We start from the raw sequence: 23895 nt of genomic DNA on the forward strand, positions 1-23895 counted from the left end.
CAGTATGGGGGTGAGCAGAGACATGCTATGGGGAATGATATAACACAGTATGGGGGTGAGTAGAGACATGCTATGGGGAATGATATAACACAGTATGGGGGTGAGCAGAGACATGCTATGGGGAATGACATAACACAGTATGGGGGTGAGTAGAGACATGCTATGGGGAATGATATAACACACAGTATGGGGTGAGCAGAGACATGCTATGGGATTGATATAACACACAGTATAGGGGTGAGCAGAGACATGCTAAGGGGAATGATATAACACACAGTATGGGGGTGAGCAGAGACATGCTATGGGAATGATATAACACAGTATAGGGGTGAGCAGAGACATGCTATGGGGAATGATATAACACAGTATGGGGGTGAGCAGAGACATGCTATGGGGAATGATATAACACAGTATGGGGGTGAGCAGAGACATGTTATTAGGAATGATATAACACAGTATGGGGTGAGCAGAGACATGCTATGGAGAATGATATAACACAGTATAGGGGTGAGCAGAGACATGCTATGGGGAATGATATAACACACAGTATGGGGGTGAGCAGAGACATGCTATGGGGAATGATATAACACAGTATAGGGGTGAGCAGAGACATGCTATGGGGAATGATATAACACAGTATGGGATGAGCAGAGACATGCTATGGAGAATGATATAACACAGTATAGGGGTGAGCAGAGACATGCTATGGGGAATGATATAACACACAGTATGGGGGTGAGCAGAGACATGCTATGGGGAATGATATAACACAGTATGGGGGTGAGCAGAGACATGCTATGGGGAATGATATAACACAGTATGGGGGTGAGCAGAGACATGTTATTAGGAATGATATAACACAGTATGGGGTGAGCAGTGACATTCTATGGGGAATGATATAACACAGTATGGGGGTGAGCAGAGACATGCTATGGGGAATGATATAACACAGTATGGGGGTGAGCAGAGACATGCTATGGGGAATGATATAACACAGTATGGGGGTGAGCAGAGACATGCTATGGGGAATGATATAACACAGTATGGGGGTGAGCAGAGACATGCTATGGGGAATGATATAACACAGTATAGGGGTGAGCAGAGACATGCTATGGGGAATGATATAACACACAGTATAGGGGTGAGCAGAGACATGCTATGGGGAATGATATAACACAGTATGGGGGTGAGCAGAGACACGCTATGGGGAATGATATAACAGTATGGGGTGAGAAGAGACACGCTATGGGGAATGATATAACACAGTATGGGGGTGATCAGAGACATGCTATGGGGAATGATATAACACAGTATGGGGGTGAGCAGAGACATGCTATGGGGAATGATATAACACAGTATAGGGGTGAGCAGAGACATGCTATGGGGAATGATATAACACAGTATGGGGTGAGCAGAGACATGCTATGGGGAATGATATAACACAGTATGGAGGTGAGCAGAGCCATGGTATGGGGAATGATATAACACAGTATGGGAGTGAGCAGAGACATGCTATGGGGAATGATATAACACAGTATGGGGGTGAGCAGAGACATGCTATGGGGAATGATATAACACAGTATAGGGGTGAGCAGAGACATGCTATGGGGAATGATATAACACAGTATAGGGGTGAGCAGAGACATGCTATGGGGAATGATATAACACAGTATAGGGATGAGCAGAGACATGTTATTAGGAATGATATAACACAGTATGGGGTGAGCAGAGACATGCTATGGGGAATGATATAACACAGTATAGGGGTGAGCAGAGACATGCTATGGAGAATGATATAACACAGTATAGGGGTGAGCAGAGACATGCTATGGGGAATGATATAACACAGTATGGGAGTGAGCAGAGACATGCTATGGGGAATGATATAACACAGTATGGGGGTGAGCAGAGACATGCTATGGGGAATGATATAACACAGTATGGGGGTGAGCAGAGACATGCTATGGAGAATGATATAACACAGTATAGGGGTGAGCAGAGCCATGCTATGGGGAATGATATAACACAGTATGGAGGTGAGCAGAGCCATGCTATGGGGAATGATATAACACAGTATGGGGTGAGCAGAGACATGCTATGGGGAATGATATAACACACAGTATGGGGTGAGCAGAGACATGCTATGGGGAATGATATAACACAGTATGGGGGTGAGAAGAGACAAGCTATGGGGAATGATATAACAGTATGGGGGTGAGCAGAGACATGCTATGGGGAATGATATAACACAGTATGGGGGTGAGTAGAGACATGCTATGGGGAATGATATAACACAGTATAGGGGTGAGCAGAGACATGCTATGGGGAATGATATAACAGTATAGGGGTGAGCAGAGACATGCTATGGGGAATGATATAACACACAGTATGGGGGTGAGCAGAGACATGCTATGGGGAATGATATAACACAGTATGGGGGTGAGCAGAGACATGCTATGGGGAATGATATAACACAGTATGGGGGTGAGCAGAGACATGCTATGGGGAATGATATAACACAGTATAGGGGTGAGCAGAGACATGCTATGGGGAATGATATAACACAGTATAGGGGTGAGCAGAAACATGCTATGGAGAATGATATAACACAGTATAGGGGTGAGCAGAGACATGCTATGGGGAATGATATAACACACAGTATGGGGGTGAGCAGAGACATGCTATGGGGAATGATATAACACAGTATGGGGGTGAGCAGAGACATGCTATGGGGAATGATATAACACAGTATGGGGGTGAGCAGAGACATGTTATTAGGAATGATATAACACAGTATGGGGTGAGCAGTGACATTCTATGGGGAATGATATAACACAGTATGGGGGTGAGCAGAGACATGCTATGGGGAATGATATAACACAGTATGGGGGTGAGCAGAGACATGCTATGGGGAATGATATAACACAGTATGGGGGTGAGCAGAGACATGCTATGGGGAATGATATAACACAGTATGGGGGTGAGCAGAGACATGCTATGGGGAATGATATAACACAGTATAGGGGTGAGCAGAGACATGCTATGGGGAATGATATAACAGTATAGGGGTGAGCAGAGACATGCTATGGGGAATGATATAACACACAGTATAGGGGTGAGCAGAGACATGCTATGGGGAATGATATAACACAGTATGGGGGTGAGCAGAGACATGCTATGGGGAATGATATAACACAGTATAGGGGTGAGCAGAGACATGCTATGGGGAATGATATAACACAGTATGGGGGTGAGCAGAGACATGCTATGGGGAATGATATAACACAGTATAGGGGTGAGCAGAGACATGCTATGGGGAATGATATAACACAGTATAGGGATGAGCAGAGACATGTTATTAGGAATGATATAACACAGTATGGGGTGAGCATAGACATGCTATGGAGAATGATATAACACAGTATAGGGGTGAGCAGAGACATGCTATGGGGAATGATATAACACAGTATGGGAGTGAGCAGAGACATGCTATGGGGAATGATATAACACACAGTATGGGGGTGAGCAGAGACATGCTATGGGGAATGATATAACACAGTATGGGGGTGAGCAGAGACATGCTATGGAGAATGATATAACACAGTATAGGGGTGAGCAGAGCCATGCTATGGGGAATGATATAACACAGTATGGAGGTGAGCAGAGCCATGCTATGGGGAATGATATAACACAGTATGGGGTGAGCAGAGACATGCTATGGGGAATGATATAACACACAGTATGGGGTGAGCAGAGACATGCTATGGGGAATGATATAACACAGTATGGGGGTGAGAAGAGACAAGCTATGGGGAATGATATAACAGTATGGGGGTGAGCAGAGACATGCTATGGGGAATGATATAACACAGTATGGGGGTGAGTAGAGACATGCTATGGGGAATGGTATAACACAGTATAGGGGTGAGCAGAGACATGCTATGGGGAATGACATAACACAGTATGGGGTGAGCAGAGACATGCTATGGGGAATGATATAACACACAGTATGGGGGTGAGCAGAGACAGGCGATGGGGAATGATATAACACAGTATAGGGGTGAGCAGAGACATGCTATGGGGAATGATATAACACAGTGTGGGGTGAGCAGAGACATGCTATGGAGAATGATATAACACAGTATAGGGGTGAGCAGAGACATGCTATGGGGAATGATATAACACACAGTATAGGGGTGAGCAGAGACATGCTATGGGGAATGATATAACACAGTATGGGGGTGAGCAGAGACATGCTATGGAGAATGATATAACACAGTATGGGGGTGAGCAGAGACATGCTATGGGGAATGATATAACACAGTATGGGGGTGAGTAGAGACATGCTATGGGGAATGATATAACACAGTATGGGGGTGAGCAGAGACATGCTATGGGGAATGACATAACACAGTATGGGGGTGAGTAGAGACATGCTATGGGGAATGATATAACACACAGTATGGGGTGAGCAGAGACATGCTATGGGGAATGATATAACACAGTATAGGGGTGAGCAGAGACATGCTATGGGGAATGATATAACACAGTATGGGGGTGAGCAGAGACATGCTATGGGGAATGATATAACACAGTATGGGGGTGAGCAGAGACATGTTATTAGGAATGATATAACACAGTATGGGGTGAGCAGAGACATGCTATGGAGAATGATATAACACAGTATAGGGGTGAGCAGAGACATGCTATGGGGAATGATATAACACACAGTATGGGGGTGAGCAGAGACATGCTATGGGGAATGATATAACACAGTATAGGGGTGAGCAGAGACATGCTATGGGGAATGATATAACACAGTATGGGATGAGCAGAGACATGCTATGGAGAATGATATAACACAGTATAGGGGTGAGCAGAGACATGCTATGGGGAATGATATAACACACAGTATGGGGGTGAGCAGAGACATGCTATGGGGAATGATATAACACAGTATGGGGGTGAGCAGAGACATGCTATGGGGAATGATATAACACAGTATGGGGGTGAGCAGAGACATGTTATTAGGAATGATATAACACAGTATGGGGTGAGCAGTGACATTCTATGGGGAATGATATAACACAGTATGGGGGTGAGCAGAGACATGCTATGGGGAATGATATAACACAGTATGGGGGTGAGCAGAGACATGCTATGGGGAATGATATAACACAGTATGGGGGTGAGCAGAGACATGCTATGGGGAATGATATAACACAGTATGGGGGTGAGCAGAGACATGCTATGGGGAATGATATAACACAGTATAGGGGTGAGCAGAGACATGCTATGGGGAATGATATAACAGTATAGGGGTGAGCAGAGACATGCTATGGGGAATGATATAACACACAGTATAGGGGTGAGCAGAGACATGCTATGGGGAATGATATAACACAGTATGGGGGTGAGCAGAGACACGCTATGGGGAATGATATAACAGTATGGGGTGAGAAGAGACACGCTATGGGGAATGATATAACACAGTATGGGGGTGATCAGAGACATGCTATGGGGAATGATATAACACAGTATGGGGGTGAGCAGAGACATGCTATGGGGAATGACATAACACAGTATGGGGGTGAGCAGAGACATGCTATGGGGAATGATATAACACAGTATGGGGTGAGCAGAGACATGCTATGGGGAATGATATAACACAGTATGGGAGTGAGCAGAGACATGCTATGGGGAATGATATAACACAGTATGGGGGTGAGCAGAGACATGCTATGGGGAATGATATAACACAGTATAGGGGTGAGCAGAGACATGCTATGGAGAATGATATAACACAGTATAGGGGTGAGCAGAGACATGCTATGGGGAATGATATAACACAGTATGGGGGTGAGCAGAGACATGCTATGGGGAATGATATAACACAGTATGGGGTGAGCAGAGACATGCTATGGGGAATGATATAACACACAGTATGGGGTGAGCAGAGACATGCTATGGAGAATGATATAACACAGTATGGGAGTGAGCAGAGACATGCTATGGGGAATGATATAACACAGTATGGGGGTGAGCAGAGACATGCTATGGGGAATGATATAACACAGTATGGGGGTGAGCAGAGACATGCTATGGAGAATGATATAACACAGTATAGGGGTGAGCAGAGCCATGCTATGGGGAATGATATAACACAGTATGGAGGTGAGCAGAGCCATGCTATGGGGAATGATATAACACAGTATGGGGGTGAGCAGAGACATGCTATGGGGAATGATATAACACAGTATGGGGTGAGCAGAGACATGCTATGGGGAATGATATAACACACAGTATGGGGTGAGCAGAGACATGCTATGGGGAATGATATAACACAGTATGGGGGTGAGAAGAGACAAGCTATGGGGAATGATATAACAGTATGGGGGTGAGCAGAGACATGCTATGGGGAATGATATAACACAGTATGGGGGTGAGCAGAGACATGCTATGGGGAATGATATAACACAGTATGGGGTGAGCAGAGACATGCTATGGGGAATGATATAACACACAGTATGGGGTGAGCAGAGACATGCTATGGGGAATGATATAACACAGTATGGGGGTGAGAAGAGACAAGCTATGGGGAATGATATAACAGTATGGGGGTGAGCAGAGACATGCTATGGGGAATGATATAACACAGTATAGGGGTGAGCAGAGACATGCTATGGGGAATGATATAACAGTATAGGGGTGAGCAGAGACATGCTATGGGGAATGATATAACACACAGTATAGGGGTGAGCAGAGACATGCTATGGGGAATGATATAACACAGTATGGGGGTGAGCAGAGACATGCTATGGGGAATGATATAACAGTATGGGGTGAGAAGAGACACGCTATGGGGAATGATATAACACAGTATGGGGGTGATCAGAGACATGCTATGGGGAATGATATAACACAGTATGGGGGTGAGCAGAGACATGCTATGGGGAATAATATAACACAGTATAGGGGTGAGCAGAGACATGCTATGGGGAATGATATAACACAGTATGGGGTGAGCAGAGACATGCTATAGGGAATGATATAACACAGTATGGGGTGAGCAGAGACATGCTATGGGGAATGATATAACACAGTATGGGAGTGAGCAGAGACATGCTATGGGGAATGATATAACACAGTATGGGGGTGAGCAGAGACATGCTATGGGGAATGATATAACACAGTATAGGGGTGAGCAGAGACATGCTATGGGGAATGATATAACACAGTATAGGGGTGAGCAGAGACATGCTATGGGGAATGATATAACACAGTATAGGGGTGAGCAGAGACATGCTATGGGGAATGATATAACACAGTATGGGGGTGAGCAGAGACATGTTATTGGGAATGATATAACACAGTATGGGGTGAGCAGTGACATTCTATGGGGAATGATATAACACAGTATGGGGGTGAGCAGAGACATGCTATGGGGAATGATATAACACAGTATGGGGGTGAGCAGAGACATGCTATGGGGAATGATATAACACAGTATAGGGGTGAGCAGAGACATGCTATGGGGAATGATATAACAGTATAGGGGTGAGCAGAGACATGCTATGGGGAATGATATAACACAGTATGGGGGTGAGCAGAGACATGCTATGGGGAATGATATAACACAGTATAGGGGTGAGCAGAGACATGCTATGGGGAATGATATAACAGTATAGGGGTGAGCAGAGACATGCTATGGGGAATGATATAACACACAGTATAGGGGTGAGCAGAGACATGCTATGGGGAATGATATAACACAGTATGGGGGTGAGCAGAGACACGCTATGGGGAATGATATAACACTATGGGGTGAGAAGAGCCATGCTATGGGGAATGATATAACACAGTATGGGGGTGAGCAGAGACATGCTATGGGGAATGATATAACACAGTATAGGGGTGAGCAGAGACATGCTATGGGGAATGATATAACACAGTATGGAGGTGAGCAGAGCCATGCTATGGGGAATGATATAACACAGTATGGGGTGAGCAGAGACATGCTATGGGGAATGATATAACACACAGTATGGGGTGAGCAGAGACATGCTATGGGGAATGATATAACACAGTATAGGGGTGAGCAGAGACATGCTATGGGGAATGACATAACACAGTATGGGGGTGAGGAGAGACATGCTATGGGGAATGATATAACACACAGTATGTGGTGAGCAGAGACATGCTATGGGGAATGATATAACACACAGTATGGGGTGAGCAGAGACATGCTATGGGGAATGATATAACACAGTATAGGGGTGAGCAGAGACATGCTATGGGGAATGATATAACACAGTATGGGGTGAGCAGAGACATGCTATGGAGAATGATATAACACAGTATATGGGTGAGCAGAGACATGCTATGGGGAATGATATAACACACAGTATGGGGGTGAGCAGAGACATGCTATGGGGAATGATATAACACCGTATAGGGGTGAGCAGAGACATGCTATGGGGAATGATATAACACAGTATGGGGGTGAGCAGAGACATGCTATGGGGAATGATATAACACAGTATGGGGGTGAGCAGAGACATGTTATTAGGAATGATATAACACAGTATGGGGTGAGCAGAGACATGCTATGGAGAATGATATAACACAGTATAGGGGTGAGCAGAGACATGCTATGGGGAATGATATAACACACAGTATGGGGGTGAGCAGAGACATGCTATGGGGAATGATATAACACAGTATAGGGGTGAGCAGAGACATGCTATGGGGAATGATATAACACAGTATGGGGTGAGCAGAGACATGCTATGGAGAATGATATAACACAGTATAGGGGTGAGCAGAGACATGCTATGGGGAATGATATAACACACAGTATGGGGGTGAGCAGAGACATGCTATGGGGAATGATATAACACAGTATAGGGGTGAGCAGAGACATGCTATGGAGAATGATATAACACAGTATAGGGGTGAGCAGAGACATGCTATGGGGAATGATATAACACAGTATGGGGGTGAGCAGAGACATGCTATGGGGAATGATATAACACAGTATGGGGGTGAGCAGAGACATGTTATTAGGAATGATATAACACAGTATGGGGTGAGCAGAGACATTCTATGGGGAATGATATAACACAGTATGGGGGTGAGCAGAGACATGCTATGGGGAATGATATAACACAGTATGGGGTGAGCAGAGACATTCTATGGGGAATGATATAACACAGTATGGAGGTGAGCAGAGACATGCTATGGGGAATGATATAACACAGTATGGGGTGAGTAGAGACATGCTATGGGGAATGATATAACACACAGTATAGGGGTGAGCAGAGACATGCTATGGGGAATGATATAACACAGTATGGGGGTGAGCAGAGACATGCTATGGGGAATGATATAACACAGTATAGGGGTGAGCAGAGACATGCTATGGGGAATGATATAACAGTATAGGGGTGAGCAGAGACATGCTATGGGGAATGATATAACACAGTATAGGGGTGAGCAGAGACATGCTATGGGGAATGATATAACACACAGTATAGGGGTGAGCAGAGACATGCTATGGGGAATGATATAACACAGTATGGGGGTGAGCAGAGACATGCTATGGGGAATGATATAACAGTATGGGGTGAGAAGAGACACGCTATGGGGAATGATATAACACAGTATGGGGGTGATCAGAGACATGCTATGGGGAATGATATAACACAGTATGGGGGTGAGCAGAGACATGCTATGGGGAATGATATAACACAGTATGGGGTGAGCAGAGACATGCTATGGGGAATGATATAACACAGTATGGGGTGAGCAGAGACATGCTATGGGGAATGATATAACAGTATAGGGGTGAGCAGAGACATGCTATGGGGAATGATATAACACAGTATGGGGGTGAGCAGAGACATGCTATGGGGAATGATATAACAGTATGGGGTGAGAAGAGACACGCTATGGGGAATGATATAACACAGTATGGGGGTGATCAGAGACATGCTATGGGGAATGATATAACACAGTATAGGGGTGAGCAGAGACATGCTATGGGGAATGATATAACACAGTATGGGGTGAGCAGAGACATGCTATGGGGAATGATATAACACAGTATGGGGTGAGCAGAGACATGCTATGGGGAATGATATAACACAGTATGGGAGTGAGCAGAGACATGCTATGGGGAATGATATAACACAGTATGGGGGTGAGCAGAGACATGCTATGGGGAATGATATAACACAGTATAGGGGTGAGCAGAGACATGCTATGGGGAATGATATAACACAGTATAGGGGTGAGCAGAGACATGCTATGGGGAATGATATAACACAGTATAGGGATGAGCAGAGACATGTTATTAGGAATGATATAACACAGTATGGGGTGAGCAGAGACATGCTATGGAGAATGATATAACACAGTATAGGGGTGAGCAGAGACATGCTATGGGGAATGATATAACACAGTATGGGGGCGAGCAGAGACATGCTATGGGGAATGATATAACACAGTATGGGGGTGAGCAGAGACATGCTATGAAGAATGATATAACACAGTATGGGGTGAGCAGAGACATGCTATGGGGAATGATATAACACAGTATGGGGGTGAGAAGAGACAAGCTATGGGGAATGATATAACAGTATGGGGGTGAGCAGAGACATGCTATGGGGAATGATATAACACAGTATGGGGGTGAGTAGAGACATGCTATGGGGAATGGTATAACACAGTATAGGGGTGAGCAGAGACATGCTATGGGGAATGATATAACACACAGTATGGGGGTGAGCAGAGACATGCTATGGGGAATGATATAACACAGTATGGGAGTGAGCAGAGACATGCTATGGGGAATGATATAACACAGTATGGGGGTGAGCAGAGACATGCTATGGGAAATGATATAACACACAGTATGGGGTGAGCAGAGACATGCCATGGGGAATGATATAACACACAGTATGGGGGTGAGCAGAGACATGCTATGGGGAATGACATAACACAGTATAGGGGTGAGCAGAGACATGCTATGGGGAATGACATAACACAGTATGGGGGTGAGTAGAGACATGCTATGGGGAATGATATAACACACAGTATGGGGTGAGCAGAGACATGCTATGGGGAATGATATAACACACAGTATGGGGGTGAGCAGAGACATGCTATGGGGAATGATATAACACAGTATAGGGGTGAGCAGAGACATGCTATGGGGAATGATATAACACAGTATGGGGTGAGCAGAGACATGCTATGGAGAATGATATAACACAGTACAGGGGTGAGCAGAGACATGCTATGGGGAATGATATAACACACAGTATAGGGGTGAGCAGAGACATGCTATGGGGAATGACATAACACAGTATGGGGTTGAGGAGAGACATGCTATGGGGAATGATATAACACACAGTATGGGGTGAGCAGAGACATGCTATGGGGAATGATATAACACAGTATAGGGGTGAGCAGAGACATGCTATGGGGAATGATATAACACAGTATGGGGTGAGCAGAGACATGCTATGGGGAATGATATAACACACAGTATGGGGGTGAGCAGAGACATGCTATGGGGAATGATATAACACAGTATAGGGGTGAGCAGAGACATGCTATGGGGAATGATATAACACAGTATGGGGTGAGCAGAGACATGCTATGGAGAATGATATAACACAGTATAGGGGTGAGCAGAGACATGCTATGGGGAATGATATAACACACAGTATGGGGGTGAGCAGAGACATGCTATGGGGAATGATATAACACAGTATAGGGGTGAGCAGAGACATGCTATGGGGAATGATATAACACAGTATGGGGGTGAGCAGAGACATGCTATGGGGAATGATATAACACAGTATGGGGGTGAGCAGAGACATGTTATTAGGAATGATATAACACAGTATGGGGTGAGCAGAGACATGCTATGGAGAATGATATAACACAGTATAGGGGTGAGCAGAGACATGCTATGGGGAATGATATAACACAGTATGGGGGTGAGCAGAGACATGCTATGGGGAATGATATAACACAGTATGGGGGTGAGCAGAGACATGCTATGGAGAATGATATAACACAGTATAGGGGTGAGCAGAGCCATGCTATGGGGAATGATATAACACAGTATGGAGGTGAGCAGAGCCATGCTATGGGGAATGATATAACACAGTATGGGGTGAGCAGAGACATGCTATGGGGAATGATATAACACACAGTATGGGGTGAGCAGAGACATGCTATGGGGAATGATATAACACAGTATGGGGGTGAGAAGAGACAAGCTATGGGGAATGATATAACAGTATGGGGGTGAGCAGAGACATGCTATGGGGAATGATATAACACAGTATGGGGGTGAGTAGAGACATGCTATGGGGAATGGTATAACACAGTATAGGGGTGAGCAGAGACATGCTATGGGGAATGACATAACACAGTATGGGGTGAGCAGAGACATGCTATGGGGAATGATATAACACACAGTATGGGGGTGAGCAGAGACAGGCGATGGGGAATGATATAACACAGTATAGGGGTGAGCAGAGACATGCTATGGGGAATGATATAACACAGTGTGGGGTGAGCAGAGACATGCTATGGAGAATGATATAACACAGTATAGGGGTGAGCAGAGACATGCTATGGGGAATGATATAACACACAGTATAGGGGTGAGCAGAGACATGCTATGGGGAATGATATAACACAGTATGGGGGTGAGCAGAGACATGCTATGGAGAATGATATAACACAGTATGGGGGTGAGCAGAGACATGCTATGGGGAATGATATAACACAGTATGGGGGTGAGTAGAGACATGCTATGGGGAATGATATAACACAGTATGGGGGTGAGCAGAGACATGCTATGGGGAATGACATAACACAGTATGGGGGTGAGTAGAGACATGCTATGGGGATTGATATAACACACAGTATAGGGGTGAGCAGAGACATGCTAAGGGGAATGATATAACACACAGTATGGGGGTGAGCAGAGACATGCTATGGGGAATGATATAACACAGTATAGGGGTGAGCAGAGACATGCTATGGGGAATGATATAACACAGTATGGGGGTGAGCAGAGACATGCTATGGGGAATGATATAACACAGTATGGGGGTGAGCAGAGACATGTTATTAGGAATGATATAACACACAGTATGGGGTGAGCAGAGACATGCTATGGGGATTGATATAACACACAGTATAGGGGTGAGCAGAGACATGCTAAGGGGAATGATATAACACACAGTATGGGGGTGAGCAGAGACATGCTATGGGGAATGATATAACACAGTATAGGGGTGAGCAGAGACATGCTATGGAGAATGATATAACACAGTATAGGGGTGAGCAGAGACATGCTATGGGGAATGATATAACACACAGTATGGGGGTGAGCAGAGACATGCTATGGGGAATGATATAACACAGTATAGGGGTGAGCAGAGACATGCTATGGGGAACGATATAACACAGTATGGGATGAGCAGAGACATGCTATGGAGAATGATATAACACAGTATAGGGGTGAGCAGAGACATGCTATGGGGAACGATATAACACAGTATGGGATGAGCAGAGATATGCTATGGGGAATGATATAACACACAGTATGGGGGTGAGCAGAGACATGCTATGGGGAATGATATAACACAGTATGGGGGTGAGCAGAGACATGCTATGGGGAATGATATAACACAGTATGGGGGTGAGCAGAGACATGTTATTAGGAATGATATAACACAGTATGGGGTGAGCAGTGACATTCTATGGGGAATGATATAACACAGTATGGGGGTGAGCAGAGACATGCTATGGGGAATGATATAACACAGTATGGGGGTGAGCAGAGACATGCTATGGGGAATGATATAACACAGTATGGGGGTGAGCAGAGACATGCTATGGGGAATGATATAACACAGTATGGGGGTGAGCAGAGACATGCTATGGGGAATGATATAACACAGTATAGGGGTGAGCAGAGACATGCTATGGGGAATGATATAACAGTATAGGGGTGAGCAGAGACATGCTATGGGGAATGATATAACACACAGTATAGGGGTGAGCAGAGACATGCTATGGGGAATGATATAACACAGTATGGGGGTGAGCAGAGACACGCTATGGGGAATGATATAACAGTATGGGGTGAGAAGAGACACGCTATGGGGAATGATATAACACAGTATGGGGGTGATCAGAGACATGCTATGGGGAATGATATAACACAGTATGGGGGTGAGCAGAGACATGCTATGGGGAATGATATAACACAGTATGGGGTGAGCAGAGACATGCTATGGGGAATGATATAACACAGTATGGGGTGAGCAGAGACATGCTATGGGGAATGATATAACACAGTATGGGAGTGAGCAGAGACATGCTATGGGGAATGATATAACACAGTATGGGGGTGAGCAGAGACATGCTATGGGGAATGATATAACACAGTATAGGGGTGAGCAGAGACATGCTATGGGGAATGATATAACACAGTATAGGGGTGAGCAGAGACATGCTATGGGAATGATATAACACAGTATAGGGATGAGCAGAGACATGTTATTAGGATTGATATAACACAGTATGGGGTGAGCAGAGACATGCTATGGAGAATGATATAACACAGTATAGGGGTGAGCAGAGACATGCTATGGGGAATGATATAACACAGTATGGGAGTGAGCAGAGACATGCTATGGGGAATGATATAACACAGTATGGGGGTGAGCAGAGACATGCTATGGGGAATGATATAACACAGTATGGGGGTGAGCAGAGACATGTTATTAGGAATGATATAACACAGTATGGGGTGAGCAGAGACATGCTATGGGGAATGATATAACACAGTATAGGGGTGAGCAGAGACATGCTATGGGGAATGATATAACACAGTATGGGAGTGAGCAGAGACATGCTATGGGGAATGATATAACACAGTATAGGGGTGAGCAGAGACATGCTATGGGGAATGATATAACACAGTATAGGGGTGAGCAGAGACATGCTATGGGGAATGATATAACACAGTATGGGAGTGAGCAGAGACATGCTATGGGGAATGATATAACACAGTATGGGGGCGAGCAGAGACATGCTATGGGGAATGATATAACACAGTATGGGGGTGAGCAGAGACATGCTATGAAGAATGATATAACACAGTATAGGGGTGAGCAGAGCCATGCTATGGGGAATGATATAACACAGTATGGGGTGAGCAGAGACATGCTATGGGGAATGATATAACACACAGTATGGGGTGAGCAGAGACATGCTATGGGGAATGATATAACACAGTATGGGGGTGAGAAGAGACAAGCTATGGGGAATGATATAACAGTATGGGGGTGAGCAGAGACATGCTATGGGGAATGATATAACACAGTATGGGGGTGAGTAGAGACATGCTATGGGGAATGGTATAACACAGTATAGGGGTGAGCAGAGACATGCTATGGGGAATGACATAACACAGTATGGGGTGAGCAGAGACATGCTATGGGGAATGATATAACACACAGTATGGGGGTGAGCAGAGACAGGCTATGGGGAATGATATAACACAGTATAGGGGTGAGCAGAGACATGCTATGGGGAATGATATAACACAGTGTGGGGTGAGCAGAGACATGCTATGGAGAATGATATAACACAGTATAGGGGTGAGCAGAGACATGCTATGGGGAATGATATAACACACAGTATGGGGGTGAGCAGAGACATGCTATGGGGAATGATATAACACAGTATGGGAGTGAGCAGAGACATGCTATGGGGAATGATATAATACAGTATGGGGGTGAGCAGAGACATGCTATGGGAAATGATATAACACACAGTATGGGGTGAGCAGAGACATGCTATGGGGAATGATATAACACACAGTATGGGGGTGAGCAGAGACATGCTATGGGGAATGATATAACACACAGTATGGGGGTGAGCAGAGACATGCTATGGGGAATGAGATAACACACAGTATGGGGGTGAGCAGAGACATGCTATGGGGAATGACATAACACAGTATAGGGGTGAGCAGAGACATGCTATGGGGAATGACATAACACAGTATGGGGGTGAGTAGAGACATGCTATGGGGAATGATATAACACACAGTATGGGGTGAGCAGAGACATGCTATGGGGAATGATATAACACACAGTATGGGGGTGAGCAGAGACATGCTATGGGGAATGATATAACACAGTATAGGGGTGAGCAGAGACATGCTATGGGGAATGATATAACACAGTATGGGGTGAGCAGAGACATGCTATGGAGAATGATATAACAGTACAGGGGTGAGCAGAGACATGCTATGGGGAATGATATAACACACAGTATGGGGGTGAGCAGAGACATGCTATGGGGAATGATATAACACAGTATAGGGGTGAGCAGAGACATGCTATGGAGAATGATATAACAGTATAGGTTTGAGCAGAGACATGCTATGGGGAATGATATAACACAGTATGGGGTGAGCAGAGACATGCTATGGGGAATGATATAACAGTATAGGGGTGAGCAGAGACATGCTATGGGGAATGATATAACAGTATAGGGGTGAGCAGAGACATGCTATGGAGAATGATATAACACAGTATGGGGGTGAGCAGAGACATGCTATGGAGAATGATATAACACAGTATGGGGGTGAGCAGAGACATGCTATGGGGAATGATATAACACAGTATGGGGGTGAGCAGAGACATGCTATGGGGAATGATATAACACAGTATGGGGGTGAGCAGAGACATGCTATGGGGAATGATATAACACAGTATGGGGGTGAGCAGAGACATGCTATGGGGAATGATATAACACACAGTATGGGGTGAGCAGAGACATGCTATGGGGAATGATATAACACACAGTATGGGGGTGAGCAGAAACATGCTATGGGGAATGATATAACACAGTATAGGGGTGAGCAGAGACATGCTATGGGGAATGACATAACACAGTATGGGGTTGAGGAGAGACATGCTATGGGGAATGATATAACACACAGTATGGGGTGAGCAGAGACATGCTATGGGGAATGATATAACACAGTATAGGGGTGAGCAGAGACATGCTATGGGGAATGATATAACACAGTATGGGGTGAGCAGAGACATGCTATGGGGAATGATATAACACACAGTATGGGGGTGAGCAGAGACATGCTATGGGGAATGATATAACACAGTATTGGGGTGAGCAGAGACATGCTATGGGGAATGATATAACACAGTATGGGGTGAGCAGAGACATGCTATGGAGAATGATATAACACAGTATAGGGGTGAGCAGAGACATGCTATGGGGAATGATATAACACACAGTATGGGGGTGAGCAGAGACATGCTATGGGGAATGATATAACACAGTATAGGGGTGAGCAGAGACATGCTATGGGGAATGATATAACACAGTATGGGATGAGCAGAGACATGCTATGGAGAATGATATAACACAGTATAGGGGTGAGCAGAGACATGCTATGGGGAATGATATAACACAGTATGGGGGTGAGCAGAGACATGCTATGGGGAATGATATAACACAGTATAGGGGTGAGCAGAGACATGCTATGGGGAATGATATAACACAGTATGGGGGTGAGCAGAGACATGCTATGGGGAATGATATAACACAGTATAGGGGTGAGCAGAGACATGCTATGGGGAATGATATAACACAGTATAGGGATGAGCAGAGACATGTTATTAGGAATGATATAACACAGTATGGGGTGAGCAGAGACATGCTATGGAGAATGATATAACACAGTATAGGGGTGAGCAAAGACATGCTATGGGGAATGATATAACACAGTATGGGAGTGAGCAGAGACATGCTATGGGGAATGATATAACACAGTATGGGGGTGAGCAGAGACATGCTATGGGGAATGATATAACACAGTGTGGGGGTGAGCAGAGACATGCTATGGAGAATGATATAACACAGTATAGGGGTGAGCAGAGCCATGCTATGGGGAATGATATAACACAGTATGGAGGTGAGCAGAGCCATGCTATGGGGAATGATATAACACAGTATGGGGTGAGCAGAGACATGCTATGGGGAATGATATAACACACAGTATGGGGTGAGCAGAGACATGCTATGGGGAATGATATAACACAGTATGGGGGTGAGAAGAGACAAGCTATGGGGAATGATATAACAGTATGGGGGTGAGCAGAGACATGCTATGGGGAATGATATAACACAGTATGGGGGTGAGTAGAGACATGCTATGGGGAATGGTATAACACAGTATAGGGGTGAGCAGAGACATGCTATGGGGAATGACATAACACAGTATGGGGTGAGCAGAGACATGCTATGGGGAATGATATAACACACAGTATGGGGGTGAGCAGAGACATGCTATGGGGAATGACATAACACAGTATGGGGGTGAGTAGAGACATGCTATGGGGAATGATATAACACACAGTATGGGGTGAGCAGAGACATGCTATGGGGATTGATATAACACACAGTATAGGGGTGAGCAGAGACATGCTAAGGGGAATGATATAACACACAGTATGGGGGTGAGCAGAGACATGCTATGGGGAATGATATAACACAGTATAGGGGTGAGCAGAGACATGCTATGGGGAATGATATAACACAGTATGGGGGTGAGCAGAGACATGCTATGGGGAATGATATAACACAGTATGGGGGTGAGCAGAGACATGTTATTAGGAATGATATAACACAGTATGGGGTGAGCAGAGACATGCTATGGAGAATGATATAACACAGTATAGGGGTGAGCAGAGACATGCTATGGGGAATGATATAACACACAGTATGGGGGTGAGCAGAGACATGCTATGGGGAATGATATAACACAGTATAGGGGTGAGCAGAGACATGCTATGGGGAATGATATAACACAGTATGGGATGAGCAGAGACATGCTATGGAGAATGATATAACACAGTATAGGGGTGAGCAGAGACATGCTATGGGGAATGATATAACACACAGTATGGGGGTGAGCAGAGACATGCTATGGGGAATGATATAACACAGTATGGGGGTGAGCAGAGACATGCTATGGGGAATGATATAACACAGTATGGGGGTGAGCAGAGACATGTTATTAGGAATGATATAACACAGTATGGGGTGAGCAGTGACATTCTATGGGGAATGATATAACACAGTATGGGGGTGAGCAGAGACATGCTATGGGGAATGATATAACACAGTATGGGGGTGAGCAGAGACATGCTATGGGGAATGATATAACACAGTATGGGGGTGAGCAGAGACATGCTATGGGGAATGATATAACACAGTATGGGGGTGAGCAGAGACATGCTATGGGGAATGATATAACAGTATAGGGGTGAGCAGAGACATGCTATGGGGAATGATATAACACACAGTATAGGGGTGAGCAGAGACATGCTATGGGGAATGATATAACACAGTATGGGGGTGAGCAGAGACACGCTATGGGGAATGATATAACAGTATGGGGTGAGAAGAGACACGCTATGGGGAATGATATAACACAGTATGGGGGTGATCAGAGACATGCTATGGGGAATGATATAACACAGTATGGGGGTGAGCAGAGACATGCTATGGGGAATGATATAACACAGTATAGGGGTGAGCAGAGACATGCTATGGGGAATGATATAACACAGTATGGGGTGAGCAGAGACATGCTATGGGGAATGATATAACACAGTATGGGGTGAGCAGAGACATGCTATGGGGAAGGATATAACACAGTATGGGAGTGAGCAGAGACATGCTATGGGGAATGATATAACACAGTATGGGGGTGAGCAGAGACATGCTATGGGGAATGATATAACACAGTATAGGGGTGAGCAGAGACATGCTATGGGGAATGATATAACACAGTATAGGGGTGAGCAGAGACATGCTATGGGGAATGATATAACACAGTATAGGGATGAGCAGAGACATGTTATTAGGAATGATATAACACAGTATGGGGTGAGCAGAGACATGCTATGGAGAATGATATAACACAGTATAGGGGTGAGCAGAGACATGCTATGGGGAATGATATAACACAGTATGGGAGTGAGCAGAGACATGCTATGGGGAATGATATAACACAGTATGGGGGTGAGCAGAGCCATGCTATGGGGAATGATATAACACAGTATGGAGGTGAGCAGAGCCATGCTATGGGGAATGATATAACACAGTATGGGGTGAGCAGAGACATGCTATGGGGAATGATATAACACACAGTATGGGGTGAGCAGAGACATGCTATGGGGAATGATATAACACAGTATGGGGGTGAGAAGAGACAAGCTATGGGGAATGATATAACAGTATGGGGGTGAGCAGAGACATGCTATGGGGAATGATATAACACAGTATGGGGGTGAGTAGAGACATGCTATGGGGAATGATATAACACAGTATAGGGGTGAGCAGAGACATGCTATGGGGAATGATATAACAGTATAGGGGTGAGCAGAGACATGCTATGGGGAATGATATAACACACAGTATAGGGGTGAGCAGAGACATGCTATGGGGAATGATATAACACAGTATGGGGGTGAGCAGAGACATGCTATGGGGAATGATATAACAGTATGGGGTGAGAAGAGACATGCTATGGGGAATGATATAACACAGTATGGGGGTGATCAGAGACATGCTATGGGGAATGATATAACACAGTATGGGGGTGAGCAGAGACATGCTATGGGGAATGATATAACACAGTATAGGGGTGAGCAGAGACATGCTATGGGGAATGATATAACACAGTATGGGGTGAGCAGAGACATGCTATAGGGAATGATATAACACAGTATGGGGTGAGCAGAGACATGCTATGGGGAATGATATAACACAGTATGGGAGTGAGCAGAGACATGCTATGGGGAATGATATAACACAGTATGGGGGTGAGCAGAGACATGCTATGGGGAATGATATAACACAGTATAGGGGTGAGCAGAGACATGCTATGGGGAATGATATAACACAGTATAGGGGTGAGCAGAGACATGCTATGGGGAATGATATAACACAGTATAGGGATGAGCAGAGACATGTTATTAGGAATGATATAACACAGTATGGGGTGAGCAGAGACATGCTATGGAGAATGATATAACACAGTATAGGGGTGAGCAGAGACATGCTATGGGGAATGAGATAACACAGTATGGGGCTGAGCAGAGACATGGTATGGGGAATGATATAACACAGTATGGGGGCGAGCAGAGACATGCTATGGGGAATGATATAACACAGTATGGGGGTGAGCAGAGACATGCTATGAAGAATGATATAACACAGTATAGGGGTGAGCAGAGCCATGCTATGGGGAATGATATAACACACTATGGAGGTGAGCAGAGCCATGCTATGGGGAATGATATAACACAGTATGGGGTGAGCAGAGACATGCTATGGGGAATGATATAACACACAGTATGGGGTGAGCAGAGACATGCTATGGGGAATGATATAACACAGTATGGGGGTGAGAAGAGACAAGCTATGGGGAATGATATAACAGTATGGGGGTGAGCAGAGACATGCTATGGGGAATGATATAACACAGTATGGGGGTGAGTAGAGACATGCTATGGGGAATGGTATAACACAGTATAGGGGTGAGCAGAGACATGCTATGGGGAATGACATAACACAGTATGGGGTGAGCAGAGACATGCTATGGAGAATGATATAACACACAGTATGGGGGTGAGCAGAGACAGGCGATGGGGAATGATATAACACAGTATAGGGGTGAGCAGAGACATGCTATGGGGAATGATATAACACAGTGTGGGGTGAGCAGAGACATGCTATGGAGAATGATATAACACAGTATAGGGGTGAGCAGAGACATGCTATGGGGAATGATATAACACACAGTATGGGGGTGAGCAGAGACATGCTATGGGGAATGATATAACACAGTATGGGAGTGAGCAGAGACATGCTATGGGGAATGATATAACACAGTATGGGGGTGAGCAGAGACATGCTATGGGAAATGATATAACACACAGTATGGGGTGAGCAGAGACATGCTATTGGGAATGATATAACACACAGTATGGGGGTGAGCAGAGACATGCTATGGGGAATGATATAACACACAGTATGGGGGTGAGCAGAGACATGCTATGGGGAATGACATAACACAGTATAGGGGTGAGCAGAGACATGCTATGGGGAATGACATAACACAGTATGGGGGTGAGTAGAGACATGCTATGGGGAATGATATAACACACAGTATGGGGTGAGCAGAGACATGCTATGGGGAATGATATAACACACAGTATGGGGGTGAGCAGAGACATGCTATGGGGAATGATATAACACAGTATAGGGGTGAGCAGAGACATGCTATGGGGAATGACATAACACAGTATGGGGTGAGCAGAGACACGCTATGGGGAATGATATAACACACAGTATGGGGGTGAGCAGAGACAGGCGATGGGGAATGATATAACACAGTATAGGGGTGAGCAGAGACATGCTATGGGGAATGATATAACACAGTGTGGGGTGAGCAGAGACATGCTATGGAGAATGATATAACACAGTATAGGGGTGAGCAGAGACATGCTATGGGGAATGATATAACACACAGTATGGGGGTGAGCAGAGACATGCTATGGGGAATGATATAACACAGTATGGGGGTGAGCAGAGACATGCTATGGGGAATGATATAACACAGTATGGGGGTGAGCAGAGACATGCTATGGGAAATGATATAACACACAGTATGGGGTGAGCAGAGACATGCTATGGGGAATGATATAACACACAGTATGGGGGTGAGCAGAGACATGCTATGGGGAATGATATAACACACAGTATGGGGGTGAGCAGAGACATGCTATGGGGAATGACATAACACAGTATAGGGGTGAGCAGAGACATGCTATGGGGAATGACATAACACAGTATGGGGGTGAGTAGAGACATGCTATGGGGAATGATATAACACACAGTATGGGGTGAGCAGAGACATGCTATGGGGAATGATATAACACACAGTATGGGGGTGAGCAGAGACATGCTATGGGGAATGATATAACACAGTATAGGGGTGAGCAGAGACATGCTATGGGGAATGATATAACACAGTATGGGGTGAGCAGAGACATGCTATGGAGAATGATATAACACAGTATGGGGGTGAGTAGAGACATGCTATGGAGAATGATATAACAGTACAGGGGTGAGCAGAGACATGCTATGGGGAATGATATAACACACAGTATGGGGGTGAGCAGAGACATGCTATGGGGAATGATATAACACAGTATAGGGGTGAGCAGAGACATGCTATGGAGAATGATATAACACAGTATAGGTTTGAGCAGAGACATGCTATGGGGAATGATATAACACAGTATGGGGGTGAGCAGAGACATGCTATGGGAAAAGATATAACACAGTATGGGGGTGAGCAGAGACATGTTATTAGGAATGATATAACACAGTATGGGGTGAGCAGAGACATGCTATGGGGAATGATATAACACAGTATAGGGGTGAGCAGAGACATGCTATGGGGAATGATATAACAGTATAGGGGTGAGCAGAGACATGCTATGGAGAATGATATAACACAGTATGGGGGTGAGCAGAGACATGCTATGGAGAATGATATAACACAGTATGGGGGTGAGCAGAGACATGCTATGGGGAATGATATAACACAGTATGGGGGTGAGCAGAGACATGCTATGGGGAATGATATAACACAGTATGGGGGTGAGCAGAGACATGCTATGGGGAATGATATAACACAGTATGGGGGTGAGCAGAGACATGCTATGGGGAATGATATAACACACA

This window comes from Taudactylus pleione, unplaced genomic scaffold (genome assembly GCF_031769625.1).
Source record: "Taudactylus pleione unplaced genomic scaffold, aTauple2 ptg001020l, whole genome shotgun sequence".
Taxonomy (NCBI): Eukaryota; Metazoa; Chordata; class Amphibia; order Anura; family Myobatrachidae; genus Taudactylus; species Taudactylus pleione.